Source organism: Macrotis lagotis, chromosome 7 (genome assembly GCF_037893015.1).
Source record: "Macrotis lagotis isolate mMagLag1 chromosome 7, bilby.v1.9.chrom.fasta, whole genome shotgun sequence".
NCBI classification, from domain to species: domain Eukaryota; kingdom Metazoa; phylum Chordata; class Mammalia; order Peramelemorphia; family Peramelidae; genus Macrotis; species Macrotis lagotis.
In genome coordinates, this window is record NC_133664.1 from 121,463,798 (window position 1) to 121,479,394 (window position 15,597).

At 40.8% G+C, this 15,597-nt stretch overlaps 1 long non-coding RNA gene and 1 other non-coding gene across 2 annotated transcripts; both read right to left on the minus strand.

Annotated features, from left to right (window-relative positions):
* Nucleotides 1-554: 554 nt before the first annotated feature.
* Nucleotides 555-1,047, minus strand: LOC141493809 (uncharacterized). Its single transcript, XR_012470324.1, has 3 exons — nt 989-1,047; nt 797-889; nt 555-633 (listed from the first exon to the last, which is right to left on the minus strand). It is a non-coding gene; the product is annotated as an uncharacterized LOC141493809 (long non-coding RNA).
* A 5,080-nt stretch (nt 1,048-6,127) lies between these two features.
* Nucleotides 6,128-6,234, minus strand: LOC141494634 (U6 spliceosomal RNA). Its single transcript, XR_012470525.1, has one exon. It is a non-coding gene; the product is annotated as a U6 spliceosomal RNA (small nuclear RNA).
* Between the last annotated feature and the right edge of the window lie 9,363 nt (nt 6,235-15,597).

A 15,597-nucleotide genomic window follows, 5' to 3' on the forward strand; every position in this document is an offset into this window, starting at 1 on the left:
GGTTTTCAGTTCTCTCCTTGGAAGGAAGAGGTGGGCTGCCTGGATCATAGAATTATGGGTTCCTAGATCACAGATGTATGTCCTGTGCCTTATACCATGGCATGGATCACCACTTCAAGTTGGCGTTTGACCTCAAAGTCCAATGGTTGTGACAGGACCACCCTCCCACTGTTGGGTAGGTCAATTCTGAAGTGCATAGCATCAGGCTGAAATGATAAAAAGTCAGAGAGTTAAAGTCAGTGGCTTGGGGGGCTTTTCTATTTTGGTGGCCACAACTCAATTCAGAAGTCATGGCTATGGTGTAGATAGCCTCTAAAACTTTTAGCAATTCTAAACTTATGATTCAATGATTTTCTTTTCTTCCTTTTTCCCAAAGACCCCCTTGGGAATCCTGAGATTCTTTCATGAAATTCTGAATGGAATTTGGAGAAGGCTGACCATAAAGTCTATGGATCGATTCATGAGTGTCAATGGGGTCCCTCTGGAGAACCATCACTATGCCCTGAACCTCAACCCTTTGACCTTCCAGTTTCTTTGCAGACTCACATAAGTGTCATCTATGGAGTACACAAGGGAATCCCCATCACCATCTTCAGCCTTTGTTGTAAATACCACAGAGTGAAGGGCTGCCAGCTGGGAAGAAAGAAGAATGAGCCCTGGGTATGCCTTACCAATAGCTATAAACTCTCTTAAAGTTTCTTTCCTCCCAACTACACCCTCCTATATCCAAACCCTAATTGTCATCACCCCACCACCCCAAATGTCTCTTTAGCCTCCTTCCCAGTCCAGGCCTTACCTCACTAATGTTCTGGGTAATGAAGGGTTCTTCTTGGAAGTGGGGCCGGTGATCATTCTCATTGAGCACCTGTATAATGACCCTGTACTCTACCTGGTGGGTGGGGAGATTGAAGAGAAAGACATGAATGTAAAAGGAAGTCCACCCATGCTTCGGATGGGGCTGGGATACAAGAGGAGGTGATTGGCTTACCGTGGGGAGGCCGTCTTCAGAACAGAACAAGGTCACTACCAGAACAGGAGGATTCAAGGCCTATGGGGTTGGACAGGGAAGCAGATGTTAGTCTTGGCTTCCCTTCAGCCTAAGCTATCCAAAGTATTTTGGACAAAGTTGCCTTGAGGGCAGCTTGGGAACCTCTGGGAAGAACAAGCAGAATCTAGGACCAGATAATGTCTTTCTATGTTCACTAGTATTACCCAAAAATATGGAGGTCCAAATGGCCTAGGCAAGGTAGGCATCCCCATGGACAGAATCTGGGAAGTTTATCTTCCTCAGAGAAACTCAAAAGATCAGCTGAAGTAACACAGAATGTCTCCCAAGTCTTAATGCAGTTTTACGCTATTGGGACCACATTTGATCCCATCCCCAAGGACCACCTACCTCTGGGAGAATTAAAGATGGTAGCATTGCCACAGAAGCTATCAGAGACAATAGACTTTGACCAGCCTACCCAATGTCATTATGAGCAGATACCATTGTTCACATGACATCCTTCACTCACCACTCACTGCCCACTTCCCACCCACCTCCTACAGGTAGACTTCCAGAAAACAAGATTTAAGTCAGGAATTCAAGTTCAAATACTATCTCAGAAACCTACTAGCTGTGTAAATCTGGACAAAGTAATCTCTTAGCCTCTATTTCCTTATGCATAAACTAATAATAATTAAATAAAATAAAAAAGAAATGAGTACTCAAATGAAATCATGTATTTAAAGTGTTTTATAAACCTCAAAGTGCTATATAAATGCCAGTTGTTACTGTTGTTGTTATCTTCGGCACCACAAGTCACTTTACTGGAGACTATTTCCTCACTGCCACTGTCACCATGGTCCCAGGGGCACTGACAGGTTACCAAGGGGAGACCGAATCCAATTCCGTTGCTAGGAAAGGAGGGTGTGCCATTGTCTTCCTGGCCTGAGTTCTCTAGACAGAGGGCTGAGATAACAAGCTTTCTACAATTGCTATATCCAGTTTTGTTTATCATGGTCACCATAATCATTCAATTACACTGTCTCATTTTTTTTTTAGTTTTTTTTTTTTTGCAAGGCAAATAGGGTTAAGCGGCTTGCCCAAGGCCACACAGCTAGGTAATTATTAAGTGTCTGAGACCGGATTTGAACCCAGGTACTCCTGACTCCAGGGCTGGTGTAAACTGTTTCATTTTACAGATGAAGAAACTGAAGCCCAGAGAAGGAGGGGAATGACTTGCCCAGTTATAGAATCAAATAGTAGTAAATCTGGATTTAGATTCCAGGTTTCCAGACTCTGAGCCTTATTCTGTTTTCATACTAGATCTGATTCCATCAGTGTAGGAAAGAGCTTGTCTTAGGGAGGAAACTCCTTCAATTCTCTGAAACTTGTAAAATGGAGAGGTTAATTTGTTCAGGTTTCCACATCTACTTGAGTTACTTAGTATATTGAAAAATGAATTGATTTGCACAAGGGCACACAGCCTATCTGTGGTAGATGAAACTGAAGCTCCACTCTTTCCATTAATTTACACTAAATATATAGCCCTTTCTAACCCTGGTCCCTGAACCCCTACTTCCCCTTAGAGCTCTCCTCCCATGCCCCAGACCTTCCCCAGAGTCTGCCCACACCTCTCGGTCCAGGGTCTTCTCTGTGGAAACATTCAGATGAATTGTCTTCCCTTCTAGGTAGAACCAGTGGGCATCAGCACCACTTAGACAGAGCTGCAAGCTGCTGGTCAGTGGGTCCCCAAACCCTGTCAGACTGGCTACGAAGGAACCATTGGGGCTGTTTTCTGGGATCTCTGCGAAGATGTTGCTGCCCTTTATGCACTGATCTGCACCAACTGGAGCTAGTTTATTGAGAGACATAAGTGTTGAGAGCCTCAATAGGAACCTCTGCCAGACTACTGAAATTTTTTTTTTTTAGGTTTTTGCAAGGCAAATGGGGTTAAGTGGCTTGCCCAAGGCCACACAGCTAGGTAATTACTAAGTGTCTGAGACCAGATTTGAACCCAGGTACTCCTGACTCCAAGGCTGGTGCTTTATCCACTACGCCACCTAGCCGCCCCAAGACTACTGAAATTTAAAGGTCACCAATGATGTCTTTTTTTTTTAACTTAGAAAGATTTTATTTATTTTGAGTTTTACAATTTTTCCCTAATCTTGCTTCCCTCCCCCTACCCCCACAGAAGGCAGTCTATTAGTCTTTACATTGTTTCCATGGTTTACATTGATCTAAGCTGGATGTGATGAGAGAGAAATCATATCCTTAAGAAAGAAAAATAAAGTGTAAGAGAGATAGCAAAATTACATAATAAGATAACATCTTTTTCCCCCCCTAAGTTAAAGGTAATAAGTCTTTGGTCTTTGTTCAAACTCCACAGTTCTTTCTCCGGATACAGATGGTATCCTCCATCACAGATACCCCCAAACTGTCCCTGATTGTTGCACTGATGGAATGAACAAGTCCATCAAGGTTGATCATCACCCCATGTTGCTGTTAGGGTGTACAGTGTTTTTGTGGTTCTGCTCATCTCACTCATCATTGGTTCATGCAAATCCCTCCAGGCTTCTCTGAATTCCCATCCCTCCTGGTTTCTAATAGAACAGTAATGTTCCACGACATACATATACCACAGTTTAAGCCATTCCCCAATAGGACATTCACTTGATTTCCAATTCTTTGCCACCACAAACAGGGCTGCTATGAATATTTTTGTACAAGTGATGTTTTTACCCTTTTTCATCATCTCTTCAGGGTATAGACCCAGTAGTGGTATTGATGGATCAAAGGGTATGTACATTTTTATTGCCCTTTGGGCACAATTACAAATTGCTCACCAGAAAGGTTGGATGAGTTCACAGCTCCACCAACAGTGTAATAGTATCCCAGATTTCCCACATCCCTTCCAACAATGATCATTGTCCTTTCTGGTCATATTGGCCAGTCTGAGAGGTATGAAGTGGTACCTCAGGGATGCTTTAATTTGCATTTCTCTAATAAGTAATTATTTAGAGCAATTTTTCATATGGCTATGGATTGCTTTTATTTCCTCATCTGTAAATTGACTTTGCATATGACCATTTGTCAATTGGGGAATGGCTTTTTTTTTTGAAAATTTGACTCAGTTCTGTGTATATTTTAGAAATGAGTCCTTTATCAGAAATACTAGTTGTAAAAATTGTTTCCCAGTTTACTACATTTCTTTTAATCTTGGTAACAGTGGTTTTGTCTGTGCAAAAGCTTTTCAATTTAATGTAATCAAAATTATCTAGTTTATTTTTAATGATGTTCTCCACCGCTTCCTTGGTCATAAACTGTACCAATGATGTCTTAATTCTCAGATTCAACCACCTTCTCTTGAAACTTTCTGTAATATTTGACAATACTAACCACTTCTTCCCTTTTGAAATACTCTTCTCCCTAAGCTTTCATGAGACTCTAATGTTCTCTTCCTCCTCCTCCTCCTCTAACTGGTCTTCCTCTGACTACTATGCTACCTCCTAAACAGACCTGTACCTAATACAGGGTGAAAGGGACTTAGGACCAAGGTGTTTACATCATTGGCTCTCCCTCCCCAAATGAATTGTCATCCCCTCTGTAGTCCTCCAATGTACTGGGTAGCCACATGGCACAAATACCCTTAAGAACTACCACTAGGATCCCTTCAGCATGGTGCCCTTTGCCTCTGCCTCCCTTTAATAGATATAGTTTATCTAGATTGGGGGGGGCAATAGTACAGTAAATAGCATGACAGGCCTGGAGTAAAGAAAACTCATTTTCCTGAGTTCAAATATGATCTCAAATACTTACTAGCTATGTGACCCTGATCAAGTCACTTAACCCTGTATTTCTCAGTTTCCCCTATATGTCAAATGAACGGCAAACGATTCCAGTATCTTTGCCAAGAAAACTCCAAATGGAGTCAGGGAGAATTAGACATGATTGAACACTACAACCTAGATTTTAGCAAAAGATGTAATAAAGTATATTTAACTTTTCTTTTGAAAAAGATAGAAAGGGAGCAGTTAAGTGGCACAATGGGTAAAGAACCGGCTCTTGAATCAGGAGGACCTGAATTCAGATCCAACCTCAGACACTTTATAATTGCTTAGCTGTGTCATCTTGGGCGGGTCACTTAACCCCATTGCCTTAAAAATAATAAGAAAAAAGAAAGAAAAAAAGATAGAAAGTTGCAGACTAGATAGTAACACAATTAGAAGGATTCAAAATTGGCTGGATGACTGCATTAGAATAACTAATTATTAATGGTCAACTTGACAGTAGCTCTGGGGCAGCTAGGTGGTACAGTGGATAATGCACTGACCTTGGAGTCAGGAGTATGGGAGTTTGAATCCAGCCTCAGACATTTGATTCTTACTAGTTGTCTGACAAGTCACTTAACCTCCACTGCACCTCATCCAGGGTCATCTCCAGGTGCCCTGATTCCTATCTGGCCACTGGACCCAGATGGCTCTGGAGGAGAAGGTGAGGCTGGTGACTTAGCAGTATCCCCCTCACTCAAGTCCAAGTCATGTGCTTGTCATGGCACTACCTCCTTGAGACTGTGATCTTCAAGCATAAAGGAGCAGCATTAGACCTCAGGGAACTATACTTGAACCTTGCTACTTAACTTTTTTTTTTTTCAAGGATTTGGATAGAGACAAAGACGACATGCTTATCCAATTTGCAGATGACACAAATCTAAGAGTAGATGACACACTGGATTACAAAATAAGATGCAAAAAGATCTTTCAGGTCTAGAACACTGGGCCAAACCTGTCTCAATCAGCTACTACCTTCTCTTGACAGTTCTTGCCATTATGAAGACAACATCTCCAACATACGGTTCCTGTTCTCCTACTCACAGATACTCCCACCACCACATGCCATAGTCTTCTGGTTGATTTTCCTTCCTCAAATCTCTCTCCTTTTCACCCATTACCAACTCACCAATCAAATGATTTTCCTAAAGTATGCATTTGACCACATTACTCCTCCTATATATTAAACTACAATGGCTTCCTATTATATCTAGAATCAAGTATAAATTTTTCTATTTTAGTGTTAAAAGCCTTTACTGCTTTTGTCATCTTCTTACGCTTTTGTCGTTTTTCAGTTATTTTTTTAGTGCCTGTTTCTTCATGACATTTCTTCACAAATTTGTGTCATCCTTGTGCAGGGGCCATGCTAATCTTTTCTGTATCATTCCAATTTTAGTATATATGCTGCTAAATGAGCACTATTTGGGATTTTCTTAACAAAGATACTGGTTTTTACCATTTCCTTCTCCAGCTCATTTACCAGATGAGGAAACTGAGGTAGATAGGGTTAAGTGACTTGCTAAGGTCACACATTTAGTATCTGAGGCCAGATTTGAACTCAGGGAGGATAGGCCCACCCTATCCATTCTGTGACCCAGTTACCCAGGCCAATTTGCTTTTCCTCACAGTTGACATTCCAACTCTTGACTCTGGCTTTCACCAACTGTCCTCTCATGCCTGAATGTTTTTTTTCCTCTTCTAGTGGCTTCCCCAACTTCCTTTGAAGATTCAATGCAAATCTCACCTTTTGCAGGAGGCCATTCCTGTACTCCTCCACTGCTCGTGCTCTCCTTCTAAGATTATTTTCTATTTACATTGGATACCTACTTTCTTTTGCATTTTGCCCCCTTGCTTCTTGAGGAGACTGTATTTTTGCTTTTCTTTGTTTTCCCAGTGCTTAGCATAAGGTCTGGCACATAGAAAGGGCTTTCTCCATTCCTGATGACTAATTATGAAATTCAAAAGGGAAAAATATAAAGTCTTACAGTTAGGTTCAAAGAATCAGCTTATAAAGACAAGATGGGGAAAACCTTCTGTCCTCTGGACAGTAATTTTTTTTTTTTTTTTTTTTTTTTACGTTTTTGCAAGGCTTGCCCAAGGCCACACAGCTAGGTAATTATTAAGTGTCTGAGACCGGATTTGAACCCAGGTACTCCTGACTCCAAGGTCAGTGCTTTATCCACTATGCCACCTAGCCGCCCTACAGTAATTTTTCTAAAACCTGTGAAGGTTTTAATGGAATACAAGCTCAATACTAGTCAAACCTGTGATTTGGTGGCCAAAAAAAAGCAAGGGGATTTTGGGAAGCATTAAAGGAGGTATAGTTTCTAAAAACACAGAGGTGAACTTCCATTCTATAATCTGGTCAGACTTCATCTGAAGTAGTGCATTCAATTATTGATGTATAGTTTAGAGACTACTAATAAACTAGAGGGAATCTAGAGAAGAGATGATGAAAGCCCTGAAGTTTATGCCATGTGAGTGTCCATTAAAGAAAATGGGGACGTTTAATCCAGAATAGAGAAATCCAGCATACTTTCTGGAGAAACTTCTGCCTTTGTGAGGCACTCTCCCAACTGGTAACCACCTCTCTAGGACCACTATTTTAGGAAAAAGTTCATCTTACTCTGGACTCTCTAGTAATTTCCTCCACGGTCCCTTCCTTTCTCCCTCAACCCCAAATTTTTGGAACTCTGAATCATGTTCAACTCTGCCCTAGTTCCTTCATGGACTATGTCAATCTATTCCCCTCCAGCTCCACTCGCCATGCAGTAACTTTCTGGACCAAACCTCCTTGGTTGCCCACCATTCCCCTTGTGTGTTGTATTCTCCATTAGAATGTTTAAAAAGGAGGGGGACAGTTAGATGATGCAATGATTCGAGTGCTGGCCCTGGAGACCTGTGTTCAAATTTGGCTTCAGACACTAACTGTGTGAGCCTAGTCAAGTCCTTTAATCCTGTTTGCCAAAATTTTCTTTTATTAAAAATATTATTTGAGTTTTACAATTTCCCCCCAATCTTACTTCCCCCCCCCCCATGGAAAGCAATCTGTCAGTCTTTACTTTGTTTCCATGTTGTACATTGATCCAAATTGAGTGTGATGAGAGAGGAATCACATCCTTAAGGAAGAGACAAAAAGTCTAAGAGATAACAAGATTAGATAATAAGATATGTTTTTCAAAAAAAAAATTTTTAAGGACAGGGGCAGCCTTTGCTTTGTGTGTTTGGCATTGCTAGGTTCTGGGTTTCCCTTCCAATCCTTTAAGGGTTAAAGTCAAGGCACTCTTCTCTCAGAATATTAGTAGTTATTCTGTCCCCGCCACATATTCCTATCCTTGTAAATTTTCCATCTGTCTTCTCAATGCTGTTTTGTTCCAGCTTAAATAATTCCTAATCATAGTTCTGTTCCTAAATGTAGGCATGTCCTCAAGCTATCCTAAGCCTTCTATCTATATCAGTTTTCAAGCTTTTTATGTAGATCAATAAGTCATTCATTTTATATATTAAAGGCCTACTATGTGTCAGACCCTATGTCATGGATCCATTTGGCAGTTTGGTAAAGTCTAGGTAACCCCTTCTCAGAAAAATGTTTTTAAGTAACTGAAGGAAGCACTACATTTCAGTTAGAGGTTAGTGAAAATAAAGACGTGATTTTTCCCCCCATCCTAGTTCATGAGTTTCTGAAATCTTTCCAAGGACCTCAGAGGTTAAAGACCCTAATCTATAAGCCTCCATTAGGCATCTCATCCACTCTTGAACTGTCAATACTTTGCACATAATAAACCTTAATAAATGTCTATTGAATCGTATGAGCTGAAAAACTTCTGCCGCCTATATTGAAATATATTTTATTTTATTTTTTGAGATATTGGTTAGATGGCACATCAATAGGGCAGCATACAGGAACCATGATAGAAGTGTGACTTTGAAATCTGGAACTAGGAGCCTGGGCCTGGTGGGAGTAACCCCCCAATGCTGTTCTAGGGAGGAAGTCTGGCCCTACTCTGTGTCTTATGCCCTAGCCTTCCAGACACTTACCAACTGCCCTGGTGGCTGTAACCCTAAAGGATGAGCTCCTACCCTTGCCTCCCAAAGCTGGCTATGGGAAAGGGAGCTACCAGCCTAATCCTGGTACCTGTGTTTAGGTAAAACGTCACAACTGCAGTCAGCAGGAAGGTGTGCCATGTCAACCTCCTCTTGGCCATTCCAGCCTCCAGAGTCTGCTCTTTATTGTCTGCTGACGGAGAAAGAGGGTAGCCTCTGTTTTCTTTCCACCCCATGAAGTCCCCGAGATCACATGATCCTTGGATCTACTGACCCCCCGAGTTTCGTTCCAGGACATAACTTCCCTGACCCCAACTCATCCCCACCCATAGGAGGGAGAGGAAAGATTTGGAATACCTTTTGTTAGGTTAGGTCTCCTGCTATATCAGAAGGAAGAGGTGGGGCATATTCCAGTCTTACTTCTCTGTAGCAACTCTCCCTGTAAGATAAACAAAGCCTCAGAGAAGAGAAAGAGATAGGGACAGATGGCTGGCAAGGATGGCACTCTTATAGAAGATGACTGTGGGGACCTGGGCTGCCTGACTCTACTTAAATCTTAGCTTTCTTACCTGAATATGTTGTCAATGCTTTATATATATGTATATGTATATATATATATATATATATATATATATATATATATATATTTGGTTTTTGTAAGGCAATGGGATTAAGTGATTTGCCCAAGGTCACACAGCTAGGTAATTATTAAGTGTCTGAGGCCACATTTGAATTTAGGCACTCCTGTCCACTGCGCCATCTAGCTGCCTCTTGACAGTACTTCTTTCCTTTCTTTTCTTTTCTTTTTTTTTTTAGGTTTTTGCAAGGCAATGGGGTTAAGTCACACAGCTAGGTAATTATTAAGTGTCTGAGGCCGGATTTAAACTCAGGTCCTCCTGGCTCCAGGGCCGGTGCTGTATACACTGCCGCCCCTTGTCAGTACTTTTTAATGTGGTTCCAAGTCCCATTCCCCCCCCCACCCACCAGGGCAGGCTGGTCCTGAACCAAGGTGAAGGGATGGGTGTAGGACAGGGAGGGTCGGGAGAGTTAGCAGTGGAACTGAAGGCGACAAGCAGGAAGGGGGAAACAAACTGACTGAAGTAGTGGCCTGTCCCCTGGTCCTTAAGTGAGGGCTCACTCTAGGAATCCTTCAACCCTTGAAAGGACTGTATCTTTGGACCTCATTCAATCATTGCTGACTTCCACCTCCACCTGTCAGGCAAAGAATTGGGAAATAAGACTAAAGGTAAGAGGTCCTTGGCCTACCCAGCTTCTCCTTCCTAGTTTAAACTGCTCCCTGCCTGGACTTTTGACCATCAGAAGCACTTCTGTTTTTCTAAGTTTAGCTGACTGTTGATCATCATGGATTACATGCCTGGGGAATATTTTGGTTTCTGATTGACTGGTTAGCCCTATGTGACCTAATCTTTCATCCCATTCCCAAGTTTATCTACATCCCTTAGGACTTTCGCCTCAGAGTCAATCTTGGTCTTTTTTTTTTGGCAAGACAAGGGGTTAAGTGACTTGCTCAAGGTCGTACAACTAGGTAATTATTAAGTGTCTGAGGCTGAATTTGAACTCAGATCCTCCTGACTCCAGGATTGGTGCTTTATCCCCTGCACCACTTAGCTGCCCCTTATCTTGGTCTTTCAAAAGAAAATTCGGGAATCGACCAATATGCCTAGATACCTGGATTCCTCTCAATGTCTCCAGCTGAGCTTGCTAGCCCTACTGTCACCCTGTAAGTCTCACCTGGAGGGAGAAGTCTTTCTCATTTCTGAGTGCTCCAGACCACAGCTCCATCAGGTCCCAAGCTGGGGAGTCAGAAAATTCATGGTTCTCAGGTCTGGATCACCTTGTCAGTGCCCCTTTACTGCTCCCAGATACAGAACTCCAGACAGGGCAATATCCACTCTGGTTGGGTACAGTCAGAAGGAAGACTAATCAGCTCATAGCCAAGGGGAAGTGGGTCAAGATGGTGGCAGCTGGTTGCTGGGTTAACCCCCTTAGGTCTAAGGCATGAGCTGATAATACCTTTCTGGGCAGTTCCTCCTTATACCCCCTGCCCCCCCTGCATAACAGCTAATAGGATCATCTCGTGTTATTCTGCTCTTTGTTCATCCTTCCATTTGCTGAAAGGGTCATGAGTAGTTATGAACCCGAATTCCAGACCAGACTTTGGTTATACCTTCCACAATGTGACTTAGCCCTTTGAGGTTTTGATATATTGTGGGGTAGCATCAGAAGTTAAATAGTAATTTTGGAGGAGTTTTGCTGAAGGCTCTGAGGACATATGGGAAGACCAGCAGACAACAGAGAAAAAGTTTAGAAACTCAGAAAAGCATTAAATGGATGCATAGTATAGTGTAATATCAACATATTTTATTTTTAATACCATAATAATTCAGATTTCTCTGGTACAAAGAGAAAGTCAAAAAATTTAATATGAATTCAGATTCTGCGGTGCCATGTGACTAACCCTGTCATGTGGAAAGGATAACTATATCACAGAGAAAAAGAATCAAAGAACTACATTGTAATGGGAGGTAAAGAAGGAATCTCCTCCCCTGTCTTCTTGATACTTCTTGGGGACTAGACTATTTTTTACCTTTTTTTTAGAATCCCTAGAATTTAGACTAGATTTAATAAATGTTTATTGGTTTGACTTCCCATGGAGCTAAGCAAATGTGAGGATAGGCCAGGGACCATCCCTTGGAGCATACTTGGAGCTGAGTTAGCACCCTGGCTCTTTCCAGAGACACATGTCTGGTGCCTTGCTTAAAGGGCTTCTGCTAGTACTCCATGATGGGAGTGGGGTAGAATGGTTGAATATGATTAGCAGTTGAATCGGAATGACTGTCCCTCCATAGAACTTGGGGCAGCCAGGTTGTTCAGTGGGTAGAATGTCAGTCTTGAAGTCAGGAGGACCTGGGTTCAAATCCATCCCTCAGATACTTCTTAGAAGTGTGACCTTGGGCAAGTAGCTAAATCCTAATTGCCTTAATTTTCTCATCTGTCAAATGAGCTGAAGAAGGAAATGTCAAGACATTCCAGTCAGTATCTTTGCCCCCCAAAAAACAACCCAAAAGGGATCCTAAAGAGTGGAATACAAATGAAGAATCTGTAGACCTTCAGAGGAATGACTCTGCCCTCTCTCTTTCTCTTCTCTACTGAATATGTTGAGATGATTTTAGCCCTGCCTCTGACTTGGGGGATGGGAAAGCAAAAGGGGGATCTTTCTTTCCTCCCCCCAGAAGCAATGGTAACTTAAAACAAAAGGTCTAGTTGTTGCTTGAAAAGGTGACTTTAGCTGTATTTCAAGTTCTCAAGTTGCCTCTTTTGCTTTGTGTTTTTTCCCTTATCTACAGACAACTAAACAACAATGTTGTATGGATACCCTTAGTTTCATGATAATAATAACTAAGTCATCATTTATATTGTACCTACCATATTCCAGGCACACGATCAGGAGTTTGTGAAGACTTTGTCGTTATTTTTCCTTCAATCTTGAAGAGAACCATTACATCATGGAGGTGATGCCATGATTTACAATTGAATTGGAGTAGAGTGAGGAGGACCACTCCAATGCAAAGTCACTTTCTCCTCTGGAGAAAATCTTGTCCAATGGCCAAATATGGATCAAGATGCCCAGAGAAGGTCCTGGATGCAGTGGGAGAGCTTGGTCTTCCTGACTCCAGGGCTGGTACTCTATCCACTGAGCAACCTTGTTGCCACTTTTCTAGATATTCAATCCCTTTGGGGGTTAACCGATTTCCAAGCTTTTCATTTTTTTTTTTAATTTTAGAAAGTTTTTTTTATTTTGAGTTTTACAATTTCTCCCCCAATCTTGCTTCCCTCCCCCCACTCCCACAGAAGGCAGTTTGTTAGTCTTTACATCATTCCCATAGTATGCATTGATCTAAATTGAATGTGATGAGAGAGAAATCATATCCTTAAGGAAGAAACATATAGTATGAGATATAGCAGAATTACATAAAAAGACAATTTTTAAAAAAAAATTAAAGGTAATAATCTTTGGTCTTTGTTCAAACTCCACAATTCTTTCTTGGGATACAGATGGCATTCTCCATTGCAAATATCCCAAAATTGTGCATGTTGGTATGAGCAAGTCCATTAAGGTTGACCATCACTCCCATGTTGTTGTTAGGGTGTACAATGTTCTTCTGGTTCTGCTCATCTCACTCAGCATCAGTTCATGCAAATCCTTCCAGGCTTCCCTGAATTCCCATCCCTCCTGGTTTCTAATATAACAATAGTGTTCCATCACATACATATACCACAGTTTGTTAAGCCATTCCCCAGTTGATGGACATTCCCTTAGTTTCCATTTCTTTGCCACCACAAACAGAGCTGCTATGAACATTTTTGAACAGGTGCTATTTTTACCCTTTTTCATAACCTCTTCAGGGTATAGACCCAGTAATAGTATTGCTGGCTCAAAGGGTATGCACTTTTTTTTTGCCTTTTGGGCATAATTCCAAATTGCTCTCCAGAAAGGCTGGATGAGTTCACAGCTCCACCAACAAAGTATTAGTGTCCCAGATTGCCCACAACCCTTCCAACACTGATCATTGTCATTTCTGGTCATATTGGCCAGTCTGAAAGGTGTGAGGTGGTACTTCAGTGATGTTTTAATTTGCATTTCTCTAAAAATTAGTGATTTAGAGCAATTTTTCATATGACTATGGATTGCTTTGATTTCCTCATCTGTAAATTGCCTTTGCATAACCTTTGACCATTTGTCAATTGAGGAATGGCTTGTCTTTTTAAAAAAAAAATTTGGGGGTGGCTAGATGGTGCAGTGCATAGAGCACCGGCCCTGAAGTCAGGAGTACCTGGGTTCAGATCTGGTCTCAGACACTTAATAATTACCTAGCTGTGTGGCCTTGGGCAAGCCACTTAACCCCATTTGCCTTGCAAAAATCTAAAAAAAATTTGACTCAGTTGTCTGTATATTTTAGAGATGAGTCCTTTGTCAGAAACCTAGTCATAAAAATTGTTTCCCAATTTACTACTAAAATTCTTTTAATCTTGGTTACAGTGATTTTGTCTGTGTAAAAGTTTTTTAATTTAATGTAATCAAAATTATCTAGTTCATTTTTAATGGGGTTCTCCATCTCTTCTTTGGTCATAAATTGCTTCCCTTTCCATAGATCTGACAGGTAAACTATTCCTTGATCTTTTAGTTGCTTATAATATTGATTTTTATGTCTAGATCCTCTATCCATTTTGATCTTATCTTGGTATAGGGTGTGAGGTGTTGGTCTAATCTAAGTTTCTTCCATACTAACTTCCAGTTTTCCCAACATGTTTTATTGAAGAGAGAGGTTTTTTTTTTGTTTTTTTGCAAGGCAAATAAGGTTAAGTGTCTTGCCCAAGGCCACACAGCCAGGTAATTATTAAGTGTCTGAGACCGGATTTGAACCCAGGTACTCCTGACTCCAAGGCTGGTGCTTTATCCACTACGCCACCTAGCTGCCCCTAAGAGAGAGTTTTTATCCCAATAGCTAGACTCTGGGTTTATCAAACAGCAGATTACTATAGTCATTACCTGCTATTGCACCTAGTCTATTCCACTGATCCACCACTCTATTTCTTAGCCAATACCAGACAGTTTTGATGACTGATGCTTTATAATATAATTTTAGATCTGGTAGGGCTAAGCCACCTTCTTTTGCACTTTTTTTTCCCATAAAATCCCTGAAGATTCTTGACTTTTTATTTCTCCATATGAATTTACTTACAATTTTTTCTAACTCATCAAAAGTAATTTTTTGGAATTTTGATTGGTAGGGCACTAAACAAGTAGTTTAATTTTGGTAGAAATGTCATTGTTATTATATTAGCTCAGCCTATCCATGAGAAGTTGATATTTGCCTATTTATTTAAGTCTGATTTTATTTGTGTGAGAAGCATTTTGTAACTGTTTTCAAAAAGTTTCTGAGTCTGCCTTGGCAGGTAGACTCCCAGGTATTTTATATTGTCTGAAATTACTTTGAATGGGATTTCTCTTTCTAACTCTTTTTGCTGCATCTTGCTAATCATATATAGAAATGTTGAGGATTTATGAGAGTTTATTTTATATCCTGCAACTTTGCTTAAGTTGCTAATTGTTTCTAAAAGTTTTTTAGATGATTTTTTGGGATTCTCTAGTAGACCATCATGTCACCTGCAAAAGTGAGTTTTGTCTCTTCCTTCCCTATTCTAATTCCTTTGATTTCTTTTACTTCTCTTATTGCTGAAGCTAACATTTCTTTTTTAAAAAAGATTTTATTTATTTTGAGTTTTACAACTTTTCCCCTAATCTTACTTCCCTTCCCCCACCCCCACAGAAGGCAATTTGTTAGTCTTTACATTGTTTCCATGGTATACATTGTTCTAAATTGAGTGTGATGAGAGAGAAATCATATCCTTAAGGAAGAAACATAAAGTATAAGAGATAGCAGGATCAGACAATAAGATAGTTTTTTCCTAAATTAAAGGTAATAGTCTTTGGTCTTTTTTCAAACTCCACAGTTCTTTCTCTGGATACAGATGGTATTCTCCATCACAGACAGCCCCAAATTGTCCCTGATTGTTTCACTGATGGAATGAGTGAGTCCTTCAAGGTTGAACATCACTCCCATGTTGCTGTTAGGGTGTACAGTGTTTTCTGGTTCTGCTCATCTCACTCAGCATAAGTTCATGTAAATCCCTCCAGGCTTCCCTGAATTCCCA